The sequence below is a fragment of the Trichomycterus rosablanca genome, chromosome 6 (assembly GCF_030014385.1).
Source record: "Trichomycterus rosablanca isolate fTriRos1 chromosome 6, fTriRos1.hap1, whole genome shotgun sequence".
Lineage (NCBI taxonomy): Eukaryota > Metazoa > Chordata > Actinopteri > Siluriformes > Trichomycteridae > Trichomycterus > Trichomycterus rosablanca.
This window is the reverse complement of record NC_085993.1, coordinates 20,216,175-20,239,885: the sequence shown is the minus strand read 5'-3', so window position 1 is coordinate 20,239,885 and position 23,711 is coordinate 20,216,175. Positions and strand designations below refer to the sequence as shown.

The 23,711-nt window shown below is 40.0% G+C and overlaps 1 protein-coding gene across 2 annotated transcripts in view; it reads left to right on the top strand.

Annotated features, from left to right (window-relative positions):
* The window catches only part of foxp1b (forkhead box P1b), a 323,816-nt gene that overhangs the window by 96,752 nt on the left and 203,353 nt on the right, over positions 1-23,711 (top strand). For both annotated transcript variants that reach the window (XM_062997542.1, XM_062997543.1), the window contains exon 4: positions 5,611-5,680. The gene's annotated coding sequence lies outside the window, so the exon portion shown is untranslated. The remainder of the gene's footprint in view (positions 1-5,610; positions 5,681-23,711) is intronic.

Sequence of the window (23,711 nt, the reverse complement as noted above, 5' to 3'; positions counted from 1 at the left end):
GACTTTTCTCAGTCCAGCAGGGACAGTGAGATGTTTATAAACTCGTTCACTCATACCAGCACAACACACACTAACACACCACCACCATGTCAGTGTCACTGCAGTGCTGAGAATGATCCACCACTCAAATAATACCTGCTCTGTAGTGGTCCTGGGAGAGTCCTGACCATTGAAGAACAGCATGAAAAGGGGCTAACAAAGCATGCAGAGAAACAGATATGGACTACAGTCAGTAATTGTAGAACTTGTAGAAAGTGCTTCTATATGGTAAGAGGAGCTGATAAAATGGACAGTGAGTGTAGAAACAAGGAGGTGATTTTAATGTTATGGCTGATCGGGATATACAGTGCCTTGCAAAAGTATTCAGCCCCCTTGAACTTTTCAACCTTTTGCCACATTTCAACAACAAGTGGGACACAATCGTGAAGTGGAACGAAATTTATTGGATATTTTAAACTTTTTTTAGAAATAAAAAACTAAAAAGTGGGGCGTGCAATATTATTCAGCCCCTTTACTTTCAGTGCAGCAAACTCACTCCAGAAGTTCAGTGAGGATCTCTGAATGATCCAATGTTGACCTAAATGACTGATGGTGATAAATAGAATCCACCTGTGTGTAATCAAGTCTCCGTATAAATGCACCTGCTCTGTGATAGTCTCAGAGTTCTGTTTAAAGCGCAGAGAGCATCATGAAGACCAAGGAACACACCAGGCAGGTCCGAGATACTGTTGTGGAGAAGTTTAAAGCCGGATTTGGATGCAAAAAGATTTCCCAAGCTTTAAACATCTCAAGGAGCACTGTGCAAGCGATCATATTGAAATGGAAGGAGTATCAGACCACTGCAAATCTACCAAGACCCGGCCGTCCCTCTAAACTTTCAGCTCAAACAAGGAGAAGACTGATCAGAGATGCAGCCAAGAGGCCCATGATCACTCTGAATGAACTGCAGAGATCTACAGCTGAGGTGGGAGACTCTGTCCATAGGACACAATCAGTCGTACACTGCACAAATCTGGCCTTTATGGAAGAGTGGCAAGAAGAAAGCCATTTCTCAAAGATATCTATAAAAAGTCACCTGGGAGACACACCAAACATGTGGAAGAAGGTGCTCTGGTCAGATGAAACCAAAATCTAACTTTTTGGCCACAATGCAAAACGTTATGTTTGGCGTAAAAGCCACACAGCTCATCACCTTGAACACACCATCCCCACTGTCAAACATGGTGGTGGCAGCATCATGGTTTGGGCCTGCTTTTCTTCAGCAGGGACAGGGAAGATGGTTAAAATTGATGGGAAGATGGATGGAGCCAAATACAGGACCATTCTGGAAGAAAACCTGTTGCAGTCTGCAAAAGACCTGAGACTGGGACGGTGATTTATCTTCCAACAAGACAATGATCCAAAACATAAAGCAAAATCTACAATGGAATGGTTCACAAATAAACGTATCCAGGTGTTAGAATGGCCAAGTCAAAGTCCAGACCTGAATCCCATCGAGAATCTGTGGAAAGAGCTGAAAACTGCTGTTCACAAACGCTCTCCATCCAACCTCACTGAGCTCGAGCTGTTTTGCAAGGAAGAATGGGCAAAAATTTCTGTCTCTCGATGTGCAAAACTGATAGAGACATACCCCAAGCGACTTGCAGCTGTAATCGCAGCAAAAGGTGGCGCTACAAAGTATTAACGCAAGGGGGCTGAATAATATTGCACGCCCCACTTTTCAGTTTTTTATTTCTAAAAAAAGTTTAAAATATCCAATACATTTCGTTCCACTTCACGATTGTGTCCCACTTGTTGTTGATTCTTCACAAAAAATTACAATTTCATATCGTTATGTTTGAAGCCTGAAATGTGGCAAAAGGTTGAAAAGTTCAAGGGGGCTGAATACTTTTGCAAGGCACTGTACATATACAGATGTACAGTACAACAGAATTCTTTCTTCGCATATCCCAGCTTGTTTGGAAGCTGGGGTCAGAGCTCGGGGTCAGCCATTGTATAGTGCCCCTGGAGCAGAGAGGGTTAAGGGCCTTGTTGGGATTTTAACTCTCAACCTTTCAGTTGATAGCCCAAAGCTCTACCGACTAGGCTACCAATGTCCCGGTGGTAAAACAGACAATAAATGAATGTATGTACATCTAACTAATATTAAAGTAGTTCATTGTTTTAATAAAGAAATATGATTTTGTAAAAACATGTATGTTTGTCTAATGGGAACAAAAATCTGTATTTTAGCAGTTAGAAATGGAAAAATAAGCTGATTTTTTTGTGCTAAACAATACACATAAAATCAAAATGCAGTATGTTAGGTTTGAAGAAAACTGCTGCAATATAAAAATAATTTATGGATAGGGGATTTCTTAAACAGATAGTTCTGCATTTGATTCAGAATGCAATGCGGAAATAGCTTGAATTTGAATTCAATAAACAAGAGTTAGAATCTAAATAGGTTTTACAATATTTATATGTATTTATACATTTGTGCAGACTATGCAGTGTTGATGCTGACTCGATACATATTCTTCTGCTCTAACAGCTGGGGGTTGAGGTTCCGCATACTTTTGGCCATACTGTGTATATTTTCTTAGCTCCTGGATTGTGAGGGCAAAAAAAGGTTTCATGCTGAATGCTAATCAGTGCAAAACTCTGTGTTATGGTTGCATTTGTGCCAAGTGACCAGTTTATCTAATTTTATCTCACGTCTTATTATTTTCTAATCAGTGGTAAAAATAAAAATGTTTTTGTTTCATGACATGGTGTCAGTAACTGTTCTAACATTGCACCTCAATATTCTTTTTTTAATGCCTGGAACTGTATTTTTTCTGTGTTTCCTTGAAAGAACAAGTCAAGCTGACGTTTGTGTACATTTACATTTTCGGCATTTAGCAGACGCTTTTATTAAAAGCGTCTTACAGTACTGTGACAGTATACTGTCTAAACAATTGAGGGTTAGGGAGCTTGCTTAAGGGCCTAATAGTGGCAGCCTGGCAGTGGTGGGACTTGAACCAGTGACCTTTCGAATTACTAGTCCAATTCCTTAACCACTAGGCTACAAGATAATACACTAGCACACCAGCGCAGAGATTCTGAACTCCTCGGTTTGAAACTCAGCATTGTCACCGGTCGGCTGGGCGCCATCTAGCGGGCATAATTGGCAGTGCCTGCAGCAGACACTAATTGGCCATCGTGTCTGCTAGGGGCGCGCGGGATGACCGGAATATGTGGGTAGGGTCTTCAAACACTGTGCAAGGAGCCTGGTTAGCAGATAGAGGGGCCTGTTCAGAACGCATGCAGAATCCCCAGCAGCGGAAGACAAATTGACTACGCTAAATCAGAAGAAATGTATAAATAAATAGGTAAAAAAAGTGTTATTTTAGATTTACATCATTCAGCAGATGCTTTAGTCCAAAGCGACTTACAGCGCTGTGACAGTATAGTGTCTTAACAATTGAGGGTTAAGGGCCTTGCTAATGGAACCAACAGTGGCAATCTGGCAGTGGTGGGGCTTGAACCAGTGACCTTTCGATTACTAGTCCAATTCCTCAACCACTAGGCTACATCTGCCCAATAGAAGTGTTATTTATATTTACAGCATTTAGCAGCCGCTTTTATCCAAAGTGACTTACATAACTGTGACAGTAAACTGTCTAAGCAATTGAGGGTTAAGGGCCTTGCTAAAGGGCCCAACAGTGGCAACCTGGCAGTGGTGGGGTTTGAATCTGTGACCTTTTGATTACTAGTCCAATTCCTTAAACACTAGGCTACAACATAGATAAAATGTTTGAATGTACAATGGTACCTTGAAACTCGACGTTGATTGGATCTGGGAGTGGTGTTGAGTTTAAAGGTGTTGAGTTTTAATGTATTTTTTCCATAAGGATGTTTGGGAAACCTGTTAATGTGTTCTATGGTCTCGTGGAACTGCATATATTTTAGGCTAATGTAAAATAATGGGGATGTTTTTTGACACATATTTAAGCAATAGAACACGAGAGGAAGTGCGTTTTCGTGAATAACACACGACCTCAAGTGTTCTATTGCTTTTATACAACAGTTTTTACAAAATAAAGAAAGAAAATAAATCAAAGAAGCCCTGAATTTCATATTAAATATGCTTTAATATTGACAATACCTTCCGCCAAAAAGTAGTTCCACAACGAATATAAAGTTTAACACTACAAAGCAGACATCCCAAGTTCCTCATTTCAGGGAAGTAAGAACAACCAGACGAAAAAGGCAAGAACCTCCGAAGGGAAAAAATAAATAAAAAACCTCTCACACACACCAAAGGATAAGGGTGATTACAGAACTTTCAGGAGCCATTAACTGGGCTATTAAGCTAACTGTTCGCGTTACAAACACATTAATGTTCCCTACATAGTGCACTAGATTGTGTATCAGATAACGCATTCATGTTCCCTATTTAGTGCACTAGATTGTGTATCAGATCACGGATTTATGTTCCCTACAAAGTGCACTAGATTGTGAATTAGACAATTGGTTATGTTCCCCACACAGTGCGCTAGATTGTATATCAGATAACGCATTTATGTTTAGTACATAGTGCACTAGACAATATATTAGACAATTGATTTATGTTCCCTACACAGTGCGCTAGATTGTGTATCAGATAACGGATTTAAAACGCGACCGGGAAAAAAGTCTGTGTCGCGTTTGTGTGCATGAAGCCTGTCATTAATGGCAACGCGTCAGCGGAGTAATACAGCTGTGGTGTGAAAAGGCCGTGCTGTTATCATGAATATCAGCACGGTTAGAACGCTTCTCAACCAATCAGATTGTAAGGTCGGAACTAAGTGTTGTATAAACACTGAAAATAACAGACAAAATAATAAAAAACACTGAAATACAATCGAAAACAGGTAATAATCAATAATTACATACAATAAAATCTACACTTTAGCTTTATTTCTTTATTGTTTCCTTATGCTTCTTAATTGTGGAAATGCTTGATCTTGGAATACTGTATTCCATCCAGTAAGGGTGCATTCACATGAGAGGCGGGAAAATCGATTTTGCGCTGGTTGTGCACGGAGCTTAACGTGACTTATTGTACTAAAACGTGCAAGTTATTTTATTAGTGGAGAGAACTTATGAGCAGTAATAATTAAGAGAAGTTTAGTATTTCTATGTCGTTCTTTTAATACATTGAAAAAACGAAACAAGTTGAGTTTAAGGGAAACGTTGAGTTTAAGGTTACATTTTTCTTGACGAAGGGCGTTGAGTTTCAAATATTTTGAGTTTAGGGGACGTTGAGTTACAAGGTACTACTGTACTCTGTCTTGATTTTCATGCTCTATTGTACAAGAGTCTGTGAGTCGAAGCATCTTACTGTCCTGAAGAAGCTTAATACCTGGTAAAGCCGAAGGCCGCTGACAAATCTTCCCCCAAGCAACAGATGTGTGAAAATATGTCCTTAATGATCATAACCACATCATTTGATGCATCTTATCACATTACATATGCACAGCGTTAATGTACCATCAGTCTTCTGTAAGGTTTAGCAGATGGGACTCTGATTCTGTCCCGACTGGTGTTTTTTACGGTGCCTGCTGTAATTATTTATTCACAAGCATTCATTTGCTCTGTCCACAGAGAGCGAGGAGGCTAAACTTCAATAGTCGTAACCGAAGACGGCTTCAAACGAGCGAGTCCTTGGACAAAGGTAAACAAAAGATTATTTATTATTAGATCGTAGTGATTCGAGAGGGAAAGGGAAGGGTGGGCTGTGCATTAAATTGCCTTTATGATCAAGTTGAATCTCTGCCTTCACTTGTTTGTATGTTTTTTGTCCCAGCAGAGGGGAAAATGTGAGGTAATTTTGTTTTGTCAAGGCCTAATGCCAAACAGATAAGAATCAGCTGCTCTTTATTGTTTTCTTTTTAGTTGGCTGCTCTTGCACAACTATACGTCATAATGTTGGGATTTGTAAACTTTTTAAAGTTTACAAAAAAAAGGCAGTTGTTTTTGCTTGGTGTATTACCCTAAAATGACAGTAAAGACAAAGAGTTTGGCGGGAATTTTCAGTCACATACATCAGATTGACGACACAAACCTAAACATTGATAGACCTGCTACTTTTCCCAGCAGATTTCTGTCTATGTAAGAGAAATAAGACGCAAACTTCCAAAGTTCCAGATTTTGCAATTTGCTTTGGATAATCGGTGCCATTTCCGTCAATGTATATAAAAATTTAATTCACTTTCTTAACCGCTTATCCAATTAGGGTGCTGGAGCCTATCCCAGCTTTTCAATGGGAGCAAGGCACACAGTAACACCCTGGACGGGGCGCCAGTCTATCGCAGGGCAGACGCACATACACACACACACACACACACACACACACACACACACACATACACACATGCACACACCCATTTACCTATAGGGCAATTCAGTGTCTCCAATTAACCTGACTGCATGTTTTTGGACTGTGGGAGGAAACCTGAGCTCCCGGAGAAAACCCACGCAGACACGGGGAGAACATGCAAACTCCACACAGAAAGGACCCGGACCGCCCTGCCTGGGGATCAAGCCCAGGACCTTCTTGCTGTGAGGCGACAGTGCTACCCACTGAGCCACCGTGCCGCCCTAAAAAATTACCTTTAAAATGTATTTTTTAATTGAGCAAAGTCCTGCACATTGAAAAATACAATTTTTTTTCATGTCCCCACTTTCTAACACTACACTTTACAGTGATAAATAATGAATAAAATCTGTCAGAAATCCTTGCATTGTTTGGTGACTCCATATCCCATCTATGTTTTAATATGTATTTTCCGTAAGGAATGTATAATATTGTGGTTAAAATACATGTTTAGTCATGTCTCCAGGTTTTCATTCAGTCCTGTTACCCTGCTACATCATCCTTCTGAAAAACATTTTCTTTTTTTTCTATTTTATTCATGCATTTTCTCCCATTTTCACCCAGTTAAGCGTAGTTGATTTGTCTTCCGCTGCTGGGGGATCCCTGATTGCAGTCGAGTTGCAGGTATGTTGCTGCTCACGCCTCCTCTGATCCATGCGCAGCCTTTTGTTGGAACCATTTTTCATTCATGCACTCTGCACAGGCACCTCTCTATCTGCCAATCAGGGTCCTTACACAGCGTTTAAAGACCCTACCCACATAGTCCGGTCATCCCGCCCTAGCAGAACCGTGTCTGCTGCAGGCACTGCCAACTATGCCCGCTAGATGGCGCCCAGCTGACCGGTGGCAACGCTGAGTTTCGAAAAAAATTTTTTTATGAAATATAATAGAAAAATTTAATAGATAGAATAGATTAGAATAGAATAGAATAAAAAGTCTTCAAAAGTGCTAAAAGACAGTATGCCTCTGTTACCCTGCTATTTCTGTCTGACAGTAGAACAGCCTCAGGTAAGCAACAGTCGGACAGGACAAACCAAGAGAGGTGAAGAGGTTTACACTTTAGAGCAGAGAATGTCTGAGTCTATGTGTGTATACAGTGTGTGTACGTGTATGTATGTATCTGTGTTCTATCTTCAGCAGCCTGCTGGGTAGAGACGGAACTTTGCATCCTTTCTCATGAGCTTATTCTTATACACACATCTCCACACACACTCACACAAACATCCTCTTGCAGTCTGCATTCTTTCTTTCCATCACTTTGTCACTTTTCCACTCTTTTGCCTTTCCTGTTTTCAGCCACCTTCTGAAATACTGCACTTATTTATTTCTTTTTTCCTTCCCCTCTTTCTCAGCCCCATTTCTCACCACCGAGTCGTCTTAATTGTAATTCACTCCACCTGACTTTTCCAGCTCCCCAATACAAACAAACGCACGGAGCATTTCGGAAGGGCGTACAGATCAGCTGTCGGCGGGAAAGGCGCCTTTTGTTGGCCCAGACGCACAGTCATAAATCACTGTTGTGTGGTTTTTTTCTGCCTTTTTAAACAAATCACCAGCTAAAAAAGAGGAAGTCTGCAGCTCATGCACTGCCTGTATCTCGGAACACACCTACAACCCCCTTTTTCTTCTCTTCCTTTTGTTTTACAAACACAAATAGGGAGACATTTAAAAAGGGTGTCAGGATTGAGTGATGCTAATTTGTGAGGCTCAATTTTTAGACATGCACCTCAGAATAAACTGGCTCGCTTGATAATAATGGCATGCAGGTTATTATTGCATTTATCAGTGTCAGTGGGACCGTAGTTCTCAACCTTTTGATTATCTGGGTCACAATCCAGACCATAGAAGTGCAGACCTGATCTCCATGTCTCACAGACAGCAAATGACCAGTGGGTTGCAAGTTGAGAAGCATGAAGAATTCATTTCCTCCATGCACTTTTAACAGGAATTTTGAATGTAAGTTTCCAGCTTGAGGTTTTATGAGGTGAATGAATACCACAGTCAACCTGCTGGTAAGTTTGACACAGCAGTTTTCTAGGCTGAGGCCTAGTACAATTTCCAGATTGTTTCGAGGTCAGGTGATTTGTGAATGAGCAGCCAATACATTATCATGTGCACCACAAACTCAATCATTCAATAAATCAATCAATAAAAAGGGTACAACAGGAGAAAACATTAAAGGTAAATATGTAGACAAAAATAGACAAGCTTTTCAATCTGGTTCTGATCCTGGATTCTCATCACTGGTAGTAAACTGAGCCATTGATTAAACTTGTGATACAGGGTGTTTAGAATGAGCTTTCAAGATTAGACAAATATACTTTTACCTATTTGAGAATGAACGCTAGTCTATTAGCCATTCGTATCATTTATCTTTATAAAGTCAGCAGTTTTTCTATGTTAAGCCGGTTCAGAGAGTTCTTGCTGGAGTGTCTTTAAAATTCAGAAAAATCACAAAAACAATTATAAGTAATAAAGTAATAACATTATAAGCACTGACAGGTGAAGTAAATAACACTGATTATCTCTTCATCACGGCACCTGTTAGTGGGTGGGATATATTAGGCAGCAAGTGAACATTTTATCCTCAAAGTTGATGTTAGAAGCAGGAAATATGGCCAAGTGTAAGGATTTGACTGAGTTTGACAAGGGCCAAATTGTGATGGCTAGACGACTGGGTCAGAGCATCTCCAAAACTGCAGCTCTTGTGGGGTGTTCCCGGTCTGCAGTGGTCAGTATCTATCAAAAGTGTTCCAAGGAAGGAACAGTGGTAAACCAGCGACAGGGTCATAGGCGGCCAAGGCTCATTGATGCATGTGGGAAGCGAAGGCTGGCCCGTATGGTCCGATCCAACAGACGAGCTATTGTAGCTCAAATTGCTGAAGAAGTTAATGCTGTTTCTGATAGAAAGGTGTCCGCCGCCGAAATGTGAGCATCGAAACTGGACCACGGAGCAATGGAAGAAGGTGGCCTGGTCTGATGAATCACGTTTTCTTTTACATCACGTGGATGGCCGGGTGCGTGTGAGTCACTTATCTGGGGAACAAATGGCACCAGGATGCACTATGGGAGGAAGGCAAGCCAGTGGAGGCAGTGTGATGCTTTGGGCAATGTTCTGCTGGAAAACCTTGGGTCCTGCCATCCATGTGGATGTTACTTTGACACGTACCACCCACCTAAACATTGTTGCAGACCATGTACACCCTTTCATGGAAACAATATTCCCTGATGGCTGTGGCCTCTTTCAGCGGGATAATGCGCCCTGCCACAAAGCAAAACTGGTTCAGGAATGGTTTAAGGAGCACAACAACATTCTTTCACACTGCTGTTGGGTGACTTTATGCCACTCTTGGTGTAGGTGTTGGGCCAAGCTAAAAATTGGGCTCATCAAACGTCCATATCGTGCTGCATTCTTTTGTAGGTCAGTTGATGTCAATCTAAGGATGTTGAGTGACATTCGAATGAGTTGCCAGTCAGTGGAGATTTGTTTTTGTCCTCTGTCATTTTTTCTTTGATTCATTGTTTAAATATTATCTGCTTTAAGCAAGTCTGGTTTTAATTTAAACAGAACAGGACTATAATACTTGCATGGTTTAAGTTATAACATGTCAATGCTCACAAACAGGCCACCTGCTGGCTAAAATTATTTCAGGGTTTTAGGCGATAAAGTTGAAGCAGTCTGATCAAATTTGATAGTGTTTACTTGCTATTTACTATTTTAAAATCGTAATTTTTTTAGAGTATTGTAGTCTTGTTCATGCTTTTATTTAAAGAGATCAGTAACTAACATCCACGCTATTTTAAGAGTTTTACAATATGCCCTTTTTTTGTTCACAGCAGTTGTTTGTCAAAGTTTAATGATCTCAGTTTTTCCATTGTAGATTTTAGTGGTGTTTTCTTATCAAACATGCCTGAAAGTTGTTTTATTGCTAATAATAAGATGCTTATCTCATGGTTATTGGCTAAAAAATAAATCTGTACACAGCCAAAAACAACAGTCACTTTCAGTGATGTCTGTATATGCACATGCAATATAATGGGTTGGTTACAGAGCCAGTTTTATTTAAATTAGTCGGTAGTAGCCAGTAGCCAGTGTTACAGTCAGTATATTGCCAAAAGTATGTAAACATCTAATTATTAAGTTCATAGTATTTACTAAAGATTTAAAAAAATATGTGGGTGAAAACAAGGGAAAAAATATTCCTTTTTATGCAAGCCACTCATTCCATCCTGCCAAGTCTTTAGTGACTGGCACTATTCAATGACTGGCACTATTATTATTATTTGTATTATTATTGTTATTTTTATTATCTGTAAGCAGTTACAGTGTGATGTGGGGTGGTGAGAAATACAAAAAGAGATTTCTCCAGATTCTCTGCTTTCTACTGCCATTTAAAATAAACATACCTGTAGATGTGTTGACAGTTGTTTGTTTTTTTTATTAGGATTTTAACGTCATGTTTTACACATTGGTTACATTCATGACAGGAATGGTAGTTACTCATTACACAAGGTTAATCAGTTCACAAGGTTATATCAAACACAGTCATGGACAATTTATTGTCTCCAATTCACCTCGCTTGCATGTCTTTGGACTGTGGGAGGAAGCCAGAGCACCCGGATTAAACCCACGCAGACACGGGGAGAACATGCAAACTCCACACAGAAAGGACCCGGACCACCCCACCTGGGGATTGAACCCAGGACCTTCTTGCTGTGAGGCGACAGTGCTACCTGTTGACGGTTGTAAATTGCTCTTAGATGTGTCTGAGTAAGTTAATGTGTGAACTGTGTGTTGCTTTGTGATGGTTTACCACACTGTTCAGGGTGCATTTGTGTCTTTTAATTATTGTTTCCAGATAGCTCTGGACCTACTGAGACCTTGATCATAATGAATCTTTAAAGTGAAAGCATTTTTGAATGTTTATTGATTCTAAACTGGCCCCTTAATACTTGTTGTCTGATTTAATGAGCAGCTAAAATTCTCTCACTGTTCTGATAGACCACAAAAGCTCCGGCCTTCTGATTTTCATGTTGGGCGGATTTTCGACTCACTTTTCTAAGGAAGCATAGTGCAGACTTGTTGTAAATGCTTCACCCTGGTCATGGTCACAGTGGATCCAGAAACACTGGAATCAGTCTAGATATGGTGACATTCCATCGCAGGGCAAAACGCATGCATACATGCATACATTCAACTAGCAACAATTTAGAGTAGGTTAACTTCTGCACTTCAGAGTATATGGTAAAAAGCCACAGGAACAAAGTACACAGACTGAGATTAAACTTAAGTCCTCATTATCCATGTTGCTATGCCACAGCTGTGCCACCCAGTTATTAACAGTGTTTTTTTTAAATTATCCAATTAAGAAAAACATTCTTCTTTTAATTCCTCTTCTTCATTTTTCTCCTCTGCAATAGTAACATAGTTTCAATAGGATTACATTTTATTTTTACTTTTTACTCGTCAGTCAAACTTAAATAAAATTGATTTGTGTTTTTTTTTTTTTACATTTTCAGCATTTAGCAGATGCTCTTAATCAGAGTGACTTACAGAAGTGCTTTTACAGTAAACATTTCCCTACTCTAGTTTAAGTAGACAACAGTCCAAGGATACAAATCTGCTGAAAACCCTGTTAGAACAAAGTTCTTTTTGTTAGTAAGTGCATGTTAATTCTCAGCTTAAGTGCTTAGTAAAGAGCTGGGTCTTTAATCGTCTTTTGAAGACAGTGATTGGTTCACTCCACCACTTGGGTGCTAGTACATATGCATTTATTACCGCGCTTTTACCAAACAAACAAAAATAAATAAATGTTGGTGAATGTGTGGAGGTAAATAAGCTGGCAAGTACATTGACTGCTTAATCTCAAATACACTCATTTTAATTTCAGTTTCTCAGCATTAAGCTGAAATGTCTATGCATTAATCTTAGCACTAGCTAATTTACCCATATCTCCCACAGATTTGTGTTCTTCTCACTTGGTCCCATTCTAATTCTTAAGAATGGTCTTTAATGGTTTCATTCCTAACTGTAGTGAAAACATAAGTCCTTATAGATAAAGTGCCTCATGGGAAGGTAGATTATTAACCAGAATGAAACCATTGAGGCTGCACAGAGTGTCTTTTTTTTCTCCACACAGTTTTCAGTGCACTTACTTGCTTATGTCTCAAAACTATAATACAGGACACTCAGGGTTAGATATGCTTAGCTTTTTGTACCCACTTTCACACGCAGTTCAGCTTCATTATGTGCAAACAACCTTGTATGAAACTGGCACACAGGCTTAAAAGCTAAGTTTACAGGGTATTTACATGGCAAGAGACACCAAAGGCATCAGCAGATGAGCAATGTTGCAAAAACGTAAATAGATCATGCAGTGTTTTATATATTAGAACATTTTAAAAAAGCATTAATTTGCTTTGATCACCTTTATATTTATTTTATTTTTAAGATTATCTCTGCATGGTAATATTTCTATGTTATTAAGTTGGTCTACAGTTTTTAGATTTATTGTAAATATTGGGTCTGTCTGAAAACCTAGTGAGCTGCCCTGCCTACTGCTACTAGGTTTCTAATATGACATAGAAACTTATAGAGCAGATTATTTGGATGCACTACTAAGACGGTGATTACGTCATTGCAGTTTTTGCTTACTAAGCTAATACAGTTAGATTCAGGCCATTCAAACCAATGGGCTGAGGCAGCACAACCCGCATCTGTGTACTGAAAACGGTTAATCTGTCACTGACAAGCCCAAATTTGAAAACTAATTGCACTTTATTAATGATATTAAACACATAAATATTAAATAAATGAGAATTTATTTACATCCGCCGTATTTGTAATTTTTTTGTGAGAAAAGTTGTGCCACACTGAATGCTTGGATTGCCTTCACCGCTGAAGAAGCATCAGATGCTCCCTTGTTATTTAGTCAGTTTATTGCTTTAAAACAAGGCATCTTAGTAGGCAGCATTTTAAGATATCTAAGAATTTAGACAGCCTTCTTCTCGGGAGGGTACATAGGTGATGTATAATGCTGTTTATGTAGAGAGATCACCAGGTTTTCGGACCGACCCATTTTTTTTATTTATGAGAATATTCTTTATATTATAACATCACAGTTTTTGTCACAGTTCCAGAATTTTGTTTTCTCTTATGTAATAATTTCTACTGTTTTATAAACAACCCCCCTCATACACCTTGTTGAATTTTTCCTGGGACAAATTTACTATTAGGGATTTATTAGCCCTATTAATGTATCCTTACTCATGTGCAGTATGTCTGGGTCTGAACACAAAGGCTTTAACTAACTCTCTGTGTGAGAGCGGTGACGTGGTTTCATGACATCTCAGAACTGAGTCGAGGTGATGGCTGTACGCAGTCACGGCTTTCAACTGACTAGTTGTCTTCAGAAAGATGAAAGCTAAATGTATGCTTTAAAAAGAAAAAAAAGCTGCGTGTCATATCATGAGTCAAATAAGCACAGTTCCTAGAGATGTGTAGCCATTTTTCTTTTTCTTTTTAGTCATTAAATGAGATTAATGTGTTTTTCAAACATAAAAAAATGTCGCAGTTACACACATGGTGCACATGCAAAATCCAGCTGTGAACAGGTATGAGAAAAGTGAAAAAGCTGTCAGTGTAAAGTTTAGTTCATTTCAACCTTTTGCTTAATGTTAGCTAGTCTTGCTTCTTCTACAGCTTTCAGTTAAATACTACCTATAATCTATGAAAACTCATTAACTTTGGCATTTGTTTTTCTTCACTTTCTATTGAGCATAAAGCACTTTCAACAAACAGCATTTTAACACCCTGGTGCATCTATTCAAGGAAGCAAAATCCCTTTTAGGGATAAAGCACCTGGAGCAGCTGCTTAATGGAGTAGACTGAATCTTATGTAAATAAACAGCTTGCATTTGTACGTGTGTGTGCGCGCACTCACAAGTGAGAGAGTGTTATGTCAGAGCTGTTTAATGTGATGGATGAAGATATGGATGATGCTTTGTTAGCCTTCTTTACCTCACTCCAGTGCACTGTAACCTAAATAATTTGTATAATTTGCAAGCAGAATGAAACTGACAGTCATCCCGAGTGTAGATGTGCTGATCTTTAGTGATAGGTGATTCAGAAGTGATAAAAAGACTCATACAGTGCTGTTTCTTTCTTGGCTTGGTCTTTCTTGGTTTCTTTTTAGTGTTTCTTTTCCCCATGTTTAATGCAATCTGACTGCACCAAATTGGAATGTAATGGGTGGACATTGGCTCCCCAAACAGTGTTTTATAAGAATATGCACTTCAAAGAACGCAGAATGAGAGGGATGAGACTTCCACAGGAGTGTCAGTGTAATACTCTTGTCAAGAAGTACACAGTGTTTTAGAGGAAATTAGTGCTTTCTAGACAAATGACATATTACTGTTTGTGTGATATAAAGCAGGCTATGTTTTTTTTTTTTTTTTTTTTTTTTTTTTTTTTTTTTTTTTTTTTTTTCTCTTCTCTCTTTCTATTATATTTGTGCTTTTTCTCCTATTTTCTCCCAATTTAGCGTAGTCTTCTGCTGCTGGGGGATCCCCAATTGCAGTCGAGGTGGGTATATTGCTGCTCACGCCTTCTTCAACCCGCGTGCAGCCCTTAGCTGACCCCTTTTTCACTTATGCACTCTGCACAGGCTCCTCTCTGTCCTTACACACCCACCCACATATTCCGGTCAACCCGCCCTAGCAGAACTGTGTCAATTATGCCCACTAGATAGCCGCTCAGGTGGCGCAGCGGTAAAAAGACACGCTGCAACCAGAGCTGTATTCTGAGTACATCGTATCGGATCCAGCTCTGCCTTACCGGTTCGAGGCTGAGTGGCTGTATGAGCAACGATTGGCCGGTTGCTCAGTTGGGGGGCGGGACAAAGAACCGGATGTGGGTCTCTCTCTGTCAGAATGCGATTATGACCTCGGCCGGCTGATTAGAGGCGCATGCACAGAGATGAGGAAGAGTGCCCTTAGGGTGTGTCTCTCCGCATGCAACGCTAGGTGGTGCCATACTCATCGATGTGCGGGTGGCAAAAATGCATCCGGCTGCTGCCCATGTTTCGGAGGGGATATGGGTTAGCTTCGATCTCCTCGGTCAGGGCAGGGTTCGGCATAGACGGAGAGGAAGCACGATGCAAATTGAACATTTGGATGCACTAAAGGGGGAGAAAAAGGAGGGAAAAAAATAATAATAAAATTATGCCCACTAGATGGCACCAAGCCGACCGGTGGCATCGCCAAGTTTCGAATTGAGGAGTTCAGAATCTCGGTGCACCACCTGGGCGCCAAACATATATGTTTTGTTGGCTTCATTGCTTTAAGTTGGGGGTTCTGATGTGTTAAAACAGGGAGATATCCATCACATCAGGCAGTTGAGAGTTTGATCACTGCATGTTGTATAAAAACTGAAGCAAGTACTTAGCATGAGGTCTTACTCGTTTAAATCTGGTTTGCTTTTTTCATTTGGTACACTGTTCCTTGAAAAAAAATCTATTATTATTTTGATTAGAGCTGTTGACCTGACTTGCAAGTCTAATGTCACTCATGCCGGAGACACAGACTGACGTGTAGCACCTTGTATCCAAGTGTTGTTTTGAAGCTCTGCATGCCACAAGAAAACTAGAAAAACAATTACAGTAATAAAAACATTGCATAGATACCAGAAACACAGTTTTTTCTTCGAATCCCCCTACTCTTTTATCCGATTCCTAGCCAACTGTGTTTGTGCGGACACCCCAGCCAGTTGGTGGCGCTGAAGAGATTTGAACTTGTGAGTTTAACACTCATGTTTTAGCTATCCATGGTAAGGAATCCAACAGAATACCTGGCCCTGCTCTCACAGTGGGAGAGTGATGGCACTGGCTAATCTCGAGCATCTGTAAGCTCATGTGTGCAGAAGGTGTCAGTTAGCACTGGTTTTAAAGCATGCTAATCTTTCAGCATCCTGGAGGATGGACCTGCCAGTTCTCACTCATTTAGGCTGGTATCTGTTTTGTGATAGGATAATCTGACAGAGATTTAGGAAAATAAATAATATTAATAATAAGTTCTTTAGCCACTGATGTTTTTACAGTGCACTACATTTACTACCTTATAATCTGAGTGACTCCCAGCTTCAGAGTCCTGTGGTTGTTGTCTAAAACAAGTTTGACATTCTTTCCAGTATATATGTTCATTTGGCTACTCTAAATACCGTATAGTTGTAAATAAGTGAATGCGTAAGGGTGTGGTTCCCAGACCCTGTTATTGTGACCCTGATCTGGAGAAATCGATTATTGAAGAAAAATAAACTCATATAAATACAGTCTGGTAGGGTTTGTTTTATTCTTCCTGCTGGCACTACAAGAACACTAACTTCTGAAGTGCATTGTTTTCAACCTTAATATAAATATACTGGGCGCTGCTATCGGGAGTCTACATACAGACGTTATGTCTGGGGAGGTGGATGGCTGAGGCCTCGCGATAGATCGGCGTCCCGTCCAGGGTGTGTTACTGCATTGTCGTTAGTGATTCCAGAGAAATCGGGCCCTTTGCCACACTGGCCAGGATAAAGCAGTGCTAAAACATGAAAATTAAATGAAATTTAAAAAAAATTGAGTAATTATTGAAAGTACATTTGTTGTCATGGATGCCACTATGCATAAAACTTGGTTATGTGCTTGTAAATTGTCTTATTCCACAGTAAGCAAACTAGATGTGAGATGTACACATCATTCTGACAGGCTTTAGCTACACACTGTAGTATATAGTTTCTTTAGAAGGGTAATTACAACTGTTCACAGATGTTTTGCAGGTTTTGTATTATTTTATAATAATAATTATTATTATACAATTATTTTTAGTTTGTTTGTTTATTTGTTTTACAGTTCTTTACACCAAGTACCACCAAGTATAAAATTGTGTGTACTCTGTGTCCAATTAAACAAAAAAGGTTCTATAGTAACTGATCTGCAAATAACCGATCATGTCACGTCATTAAACATTCAATAAACATAATCATTTGGCTTAATGTCAGCAATTTTTTCCCCATTCATTAGTGGCTGTGCCGGCTGCTAGGCCATTAAAAGACGGGTTTGCACCAGAGCTGGGATTTCGATTACATCACATCGAATCTCATCTCTGCCATCTGGCTGGGCTGGGAGGCTATATGAACAGCGTTTGGCTGTCGCTCATCCAGGGAGGGAGCCGGATAGGGACCTCATGGCTGATGCAATTACGACCTCTGCTGGCTGATTGATGGCGTCTGCACAGAGACTGGGGATAATGCGTTGAATCAGGGTGTGGCTCTCCATGCACAAGGCTGATCTGTATATAAACTCGCCTTGTGTAGGTGAAAAGATGCAGTCAGCTACTGCGCATGTGTCGGAGGGGGCGTGTTTCGGGTGTGGGTCAGCACCAGTAGAGAGGAAGCATAACGCAATTGGGTAAAAATTGGATGCGCTAAAAATCGGGAGAAAGAGATAGGTTTGGCAATTATTTGATCCCATCTGCAGTTGAGCATGTTCTCCATTTTAAGACCAGTTCTTACTCACAACCAAAGAACAACAGCAAATCAGGCAATTCCAGGTGTCCTTTAAAAAGGTTGTCTTGCTCTTTTACCAGCTAGGTTCTGTTATTCTGTTTACATTTTTGTGTTGTTCAAGATAGTTATATATTTACAGTTGTGAATATGACCAAATTTACACAAAGGTCAATACTTTTATTAAAAAAAAAATCAAATCAAGAAGCAGGGAAGCTAAGATTCATGTAGTTACTGAAGGTTGTAGAGCTGTGTAGAGCTGAGGTTAAGTCCTGGCTTCATTCTTTCTTCTAAAACACTGTTATAATCTGCGTCTAAAAGCAGCTAGCACAAACACCATTACCGGCAAAAAAAGAAATTCCCATCTCATTGCCTTTGTGTTATTGTTTACTTTACTGTACACGTCCTAATATGGTTATCAGACTGGGGCCGGAGTAGGGGAATAATACTAACGGTGCCACTTAGACAATAAAAACACACTGTCATGCCTTTTTACTTTAACTCTGCTCAGGTCTGCTGAATCCCACAGGCATGCATCATTTTTTTTTTCTTTTTTTTCGTAGTCTTCCTAGTTTTGCCTGTCTCTCGTAGTTCTCTTTAGCCACCTTTACATATGCACATTTAAGTAATTAATAGCAACACTCTATAGTTAAAATGCAAAGAAACACACAGGAATGCTGAGACATGTACACATGTATGTAACAAAAGTACATACACACCTACTCTGTAGTAGTCCTGTTTGGGTCCTGACCATTTAAGAACAGCATGAAAGGGGCTAACAAAGCATGTAGAGAACCAGATGGACTACAGTCAGTAATTGTAGAACTACAAAGTGCCTCTTTATGGTAAGTGGAGCTGATAAAATAGACAGTAAGTGCAGAAACAAGGAGGTGGTTTTAATGTTATGGCTGATCAGTGTATATATTTAAGGTGGATATATGTTGAAACACCTTATCTGCATGAACATTTTATGTTGGTTATCCTTTATTTTGTGTTTGTGGTCCAAGTCCTTTCTGTGTGGAGTTTGCATGTTCTCCCCTTGTCTGTGTGGGTTTCCTCCAGGTGCTCCAGTTTGTTCCCACAGTCCAAAGACATGCGGCCAGATTAATTGTAGATACTAAAATTGCTCTTAGATATGTGTGTGTGTGTGTGTTTGTGTGTTTGTCTGAGTTTGTGCAACCTATCTAAGGTGCTTCCTGCCATTTGTACCCACTGTGACCATGAATAGGTTGAAGCGGTGGTAAAAAAAGACAATGATGAACATTTGGTTTTTGGAGAGAAGAAAATACACTATATGATCAGAAGTTTGTATACCTCACCATGAGCTTGTTGGACATTTCTTTTTTCCACAATCTGTGTATGAGTGGGAATGTGTGCCCCTTCATTCCAAAGCATTTGTGAGTTCAGTATTGTTGTGGGACAGGGTCACTAATGTTAAGGTCACTAATGTTGGACAGGGCATGACTTGCTAGGGGATGTTCCAGTTTTTCCTAAAGATGTTTAGCCGGGTTGAAATCAGGGCTCTGTACAGGTCACTCCACACCATACTTGTTAAACCACTTGTGCACCTTCAGTCAAAAGAGCATTTGTAAGGTCAGGCACTTATATTGAACTGGCTTGAACTCCTTAGTTCATCCCAAAACGTAGGTTCAGAACTTCTCCACTCCAAACTGTTGCTGCCAATTTAAAAACATATTTATTTTCTATAATTCATTTTCCTTACTTACTATTACTGTTGTCTGTTAACAACGAGTGTGGCCTAAACTCTAAGTCTGTGTTTTACAGACATGTAGACTATGTGTACTTTAATGTAAACAACATGTTATTAAACTGATTTTGACCTAATCAAGGAAACTGGAAACTTTATTTCTGTAGATTTTTTGGTAGGACAGCCAGGTAGGTTCATCACTGTTGTTTTTTCTCTTTGTAAATAATCGCTCTCACTGTAGTCTCAGAGCCCTTTTTAACCCTTTCCAACCCTTTCCATGAATCCATCTGTATTTGAATCCATTTAGAAAGGTGCATTACGTGCTGCTTTTTGAGACCTAAACTGAGACTTCACATTGCCATTCAGGTTCTATTTAAGTGATGTTCAGATTCAACAGATCTGGCAATAACCATGACAGGGTGTGGCTAATGAAATTAAACCCACTTATTAATTGAGTTTAATTAACTGATGAATTAAGAGCTCATTTTATACATCAAGCCAGGTAGGGCTGAAAAGCATTTTTTTTCTATCTATAAATAAAACATTACCTAAAAAGCATTTGTGTTAGGCCTGGCTGCTCAGGTGGCAAATCAGTAAAAACACACACTAGCACACCGGAGCTGGGATCTCGAATACATCATATTGAATCTCAGCTCTTCCATACGACTGGGCTGAGTGGCCACATGAACAACGATTGGCCTGTCGTTCATATAGGGGTGGGGTAGTAGTAAGCGGGGAGGGTCTCGTCGTAGCTGATGCAACTGCGACCTCTGCTGCCGATTGATGCCGCCTGCACAGGGGCGGCGAAGGAGTGCATTGATCAGGGTGTGTCTCTCCGTACACAGGGCTGATTCGCATTAGCACTCGCCTAGTGCAGGTGGAAAAAAATGCATACGGCTGCTGCCCACGTGTCGGAGGGGGCGTGGGTTAGCTTTGTTCTCAATCAGATAACCATGACAGGGTGTGGCTAATGAAATTAAACCCACTTATTAATTGAGTTTAATTAACTGATGAATTAAGAGCTCATTTTATACATCGATCAAGGTAGGGCTGAAAAGCATTTTTTTTCTATCTATAAATAAAACATTACTTAAAAAGCATTTGTGTTAGGCCTGTCTGCTCAGGTGGCAAAGCAGTGAAAACACACACTAGCACACCGGAGCTGGGATCTCGAATACATTCGTATTGAATCTCAGTCTTCCATACGGCTAGTCTGAGCGGCCACATGAACAACGATTGGCCTGTCGTTCATATAGGGGTGGGGTAGTAGAAAGCCGGATAGGGTCTCGTCGTAGCTGATGCAACTGCGACCTCTGCTGCTGATTGAGGGAAGGAGTGCATTGATCAGGGTGTGTCTCTCCGTACACAGGGCTGATCCGCATTAGCACGCGTCTAGTGCAGGTGAAAAAATACATATGGCTGCTGCCCACTTGTTGGAGGGTGCGTGGGTTAGCTTCGCTCTCCTCAATCAGAGCGGGGATCGGCATTAGTGGAGAGGAATCATGATGCAATGGGGCAATCGGACGCGCTAAAAGTGGGGAGAAAAAGGGGAGAAAATGCATAAACAAAATACAAAGAAATCATTTGTGTTTACTTGGATTATTTTTGTCTTATAACGTAGTTATTGAGCTTAAACATTGAATAAAAATAACAAAATTTTCCATTTCACCAAAAATGAAAATCCAGCAAGTGCACATTAGATTAGACGTTGTCACTTTTTAGTATGAAGACAGATGACACAGAAGTAACCCGTATTGATTTTGTCATTACAACATTGTAAGCAATAACCATGATAACAGCAGCTATAAAAGCTTAGTGCTAATTAGACTCTATTTCTTCCTATCCATTAGTAAAGGTGTTTTCATTTGCCCATCATAGAAAAAGTTAATAAATTTGTCCTCATTGTGTCAGTGTGTCTGAAAGGCTTTATTATGTGTTAAGCAACAGGGTGGTGATATCGTCCTCCCCACTGTGCACTTAATGAACTTGCTGTGCTGGTTGTTTGCTGATTTTTCAAGGTCAGTTTCTGAGAATGGCAGGCACTTTTTTTCTTGTAAACATGTTTATGACCGCAGATGTGTAAACAGGGCCGAGCATGTGGAGGTGAGGAGGGATGGGACCGGTTTCTTTATGCTGTCGTTCACATGGAAACCTGTTTGTGTGTGTGTGTGTGTGTTGTGTTGTGTTTGCATTTAAACATGCACACTTTTAGCAACAACATTTCCCAATAATATGTAAATTGACATGAGAGACTAAAAGAAGAAGAATCTTAAGAAGAATGCTCAAACAGTGATCAGACATTAAATATGAATTAATGGAATGCAGAAGAGCCACATCTAGGAGGGTAGAGAAAAATTTATGTTGCTGGCTAGCAGGCGTGAAGGTGCATTTGGACTTAGTATCCTCTAATTAGAAGTGAGACATTAGCATTTCATAGGGATTTAAGCGGAGAAGAGGCCACGGCACACACCGCCGCTTTCATTTCGTTCACTCACCTGCATGTAATGAGCGTCGTCATTAGTTGATAGAGAGGATTCTGCTCTGGCTCTACCTTGAAAGGCATGTGATTTACATACTTCTGAGGAATACGGTCTTTTTAATGGATTTCTTGATGAATAAAATAAAGTGGCACTTCTTTAAATTTTGAAGAGTCCATTTCTGATAAAGTGCACGGCTTTGGTTTCATTTGTGTGAGTGGGAAAAAAAATGAGAATGAAAGAAGAGTCAAAGAAACTGAAGGAAAGATGAACTCGCATTCTTTTATATGAATTATTTAATGATAAGTTTGTGGTGCTCAACTGGCTCACACTACAGTCCAACTTTCTATACAGAAAGTATTTAGACTCCTTGCACACTTTATTGGTTTGTTTACATTTAAATGGATTTAACTGACATTTTACCCATCAAAAACATGTGGTCAGGTGCATCCAGTTAGCTTAAACTGAGCTTTAGTGTCATTACAAGGATAGTTAAATTCACATAGTTAATAGTTAATAGTTTTTATTCTACTGTAATTCTTTATTAGTAATTACTTTATGATCACAGGATGCCGTTGCCATCATATTCTTGGTCAGAGCACTATTCTCTTCCTAGCATATTACATTGAAGTGCTTAAAAATCCCAGCAACACTGCTGCACCTTTCTACACATAAATGGTCTGTAGGAGCCACTCAGGTGGCACTAGCGCACCAGAGTTGGGGTTTTAAATACATCGTATCGAATCTCAGCTCTGCTTTTCCGACTGGGCTGGGCGGCTGCATGAACAACGATTGGCTGTTGTTCAGGGTTAGAGGGTAAGAAAGTCGGATCATAGGTCCTCATAACTGGTGCATCTGCGGCCCCTGCTGGCTGACTGATGGCGCCTGCACAGGGCTGAGGATTGATGCTGATGGGGGTGTGGCCCTCCGTACACAGTGCCCATCGGTGTATGAACTCGACTCGTGCAGGTGAAAAATGCAGTCTGTACTGACTGTACGTGCCGGAGGGGGCGTATGTCAGTTGAGAGGCGTCCTCAGTCAGCGGTATAGAGGACGCAGTCAGGGTAATTGGACACGACTAGATTAAGGGAGAAAAATTGGGGGGAAAAATGGTCTGTAGTGGTTCTGTTTGGTCCTTCCTGATTAGTTTACAGAGCAACCAGTAGGTAACAGTAAGTGAACGTATACACACAAGGTTCATCTGGTAGTTGTAGCTTAGATATTTTATAGATATTATAGATATTTTGGGTGTGTTCGAAACCCTAGTGAGCTGTCTTACTGCCTACATAGGCAGCTGCCTAAGAAGAAAGGATTCTAATAAGTCATCGACTTAATAGTCATCTGCCTGTAATAAGGCAGGTTACTTGAATGCACTACTTGATTACAATGATTTCATCAGTTTTTGCTTACTAAGCCAACACTGTTAGCCTTAGGCCATTTTAACCAATGGGATGAAGTGGCACAACGCACTAGCATGTCAACTAACGGCTCCCTCTGTGTACCGAAAACGGTTAAATTCTCTGACAAGCCCGAATTTGCAAACAAATGACACTTGTACACATTTATACAAATAAAAAATCAATGATAATTTATTTGTTTGAA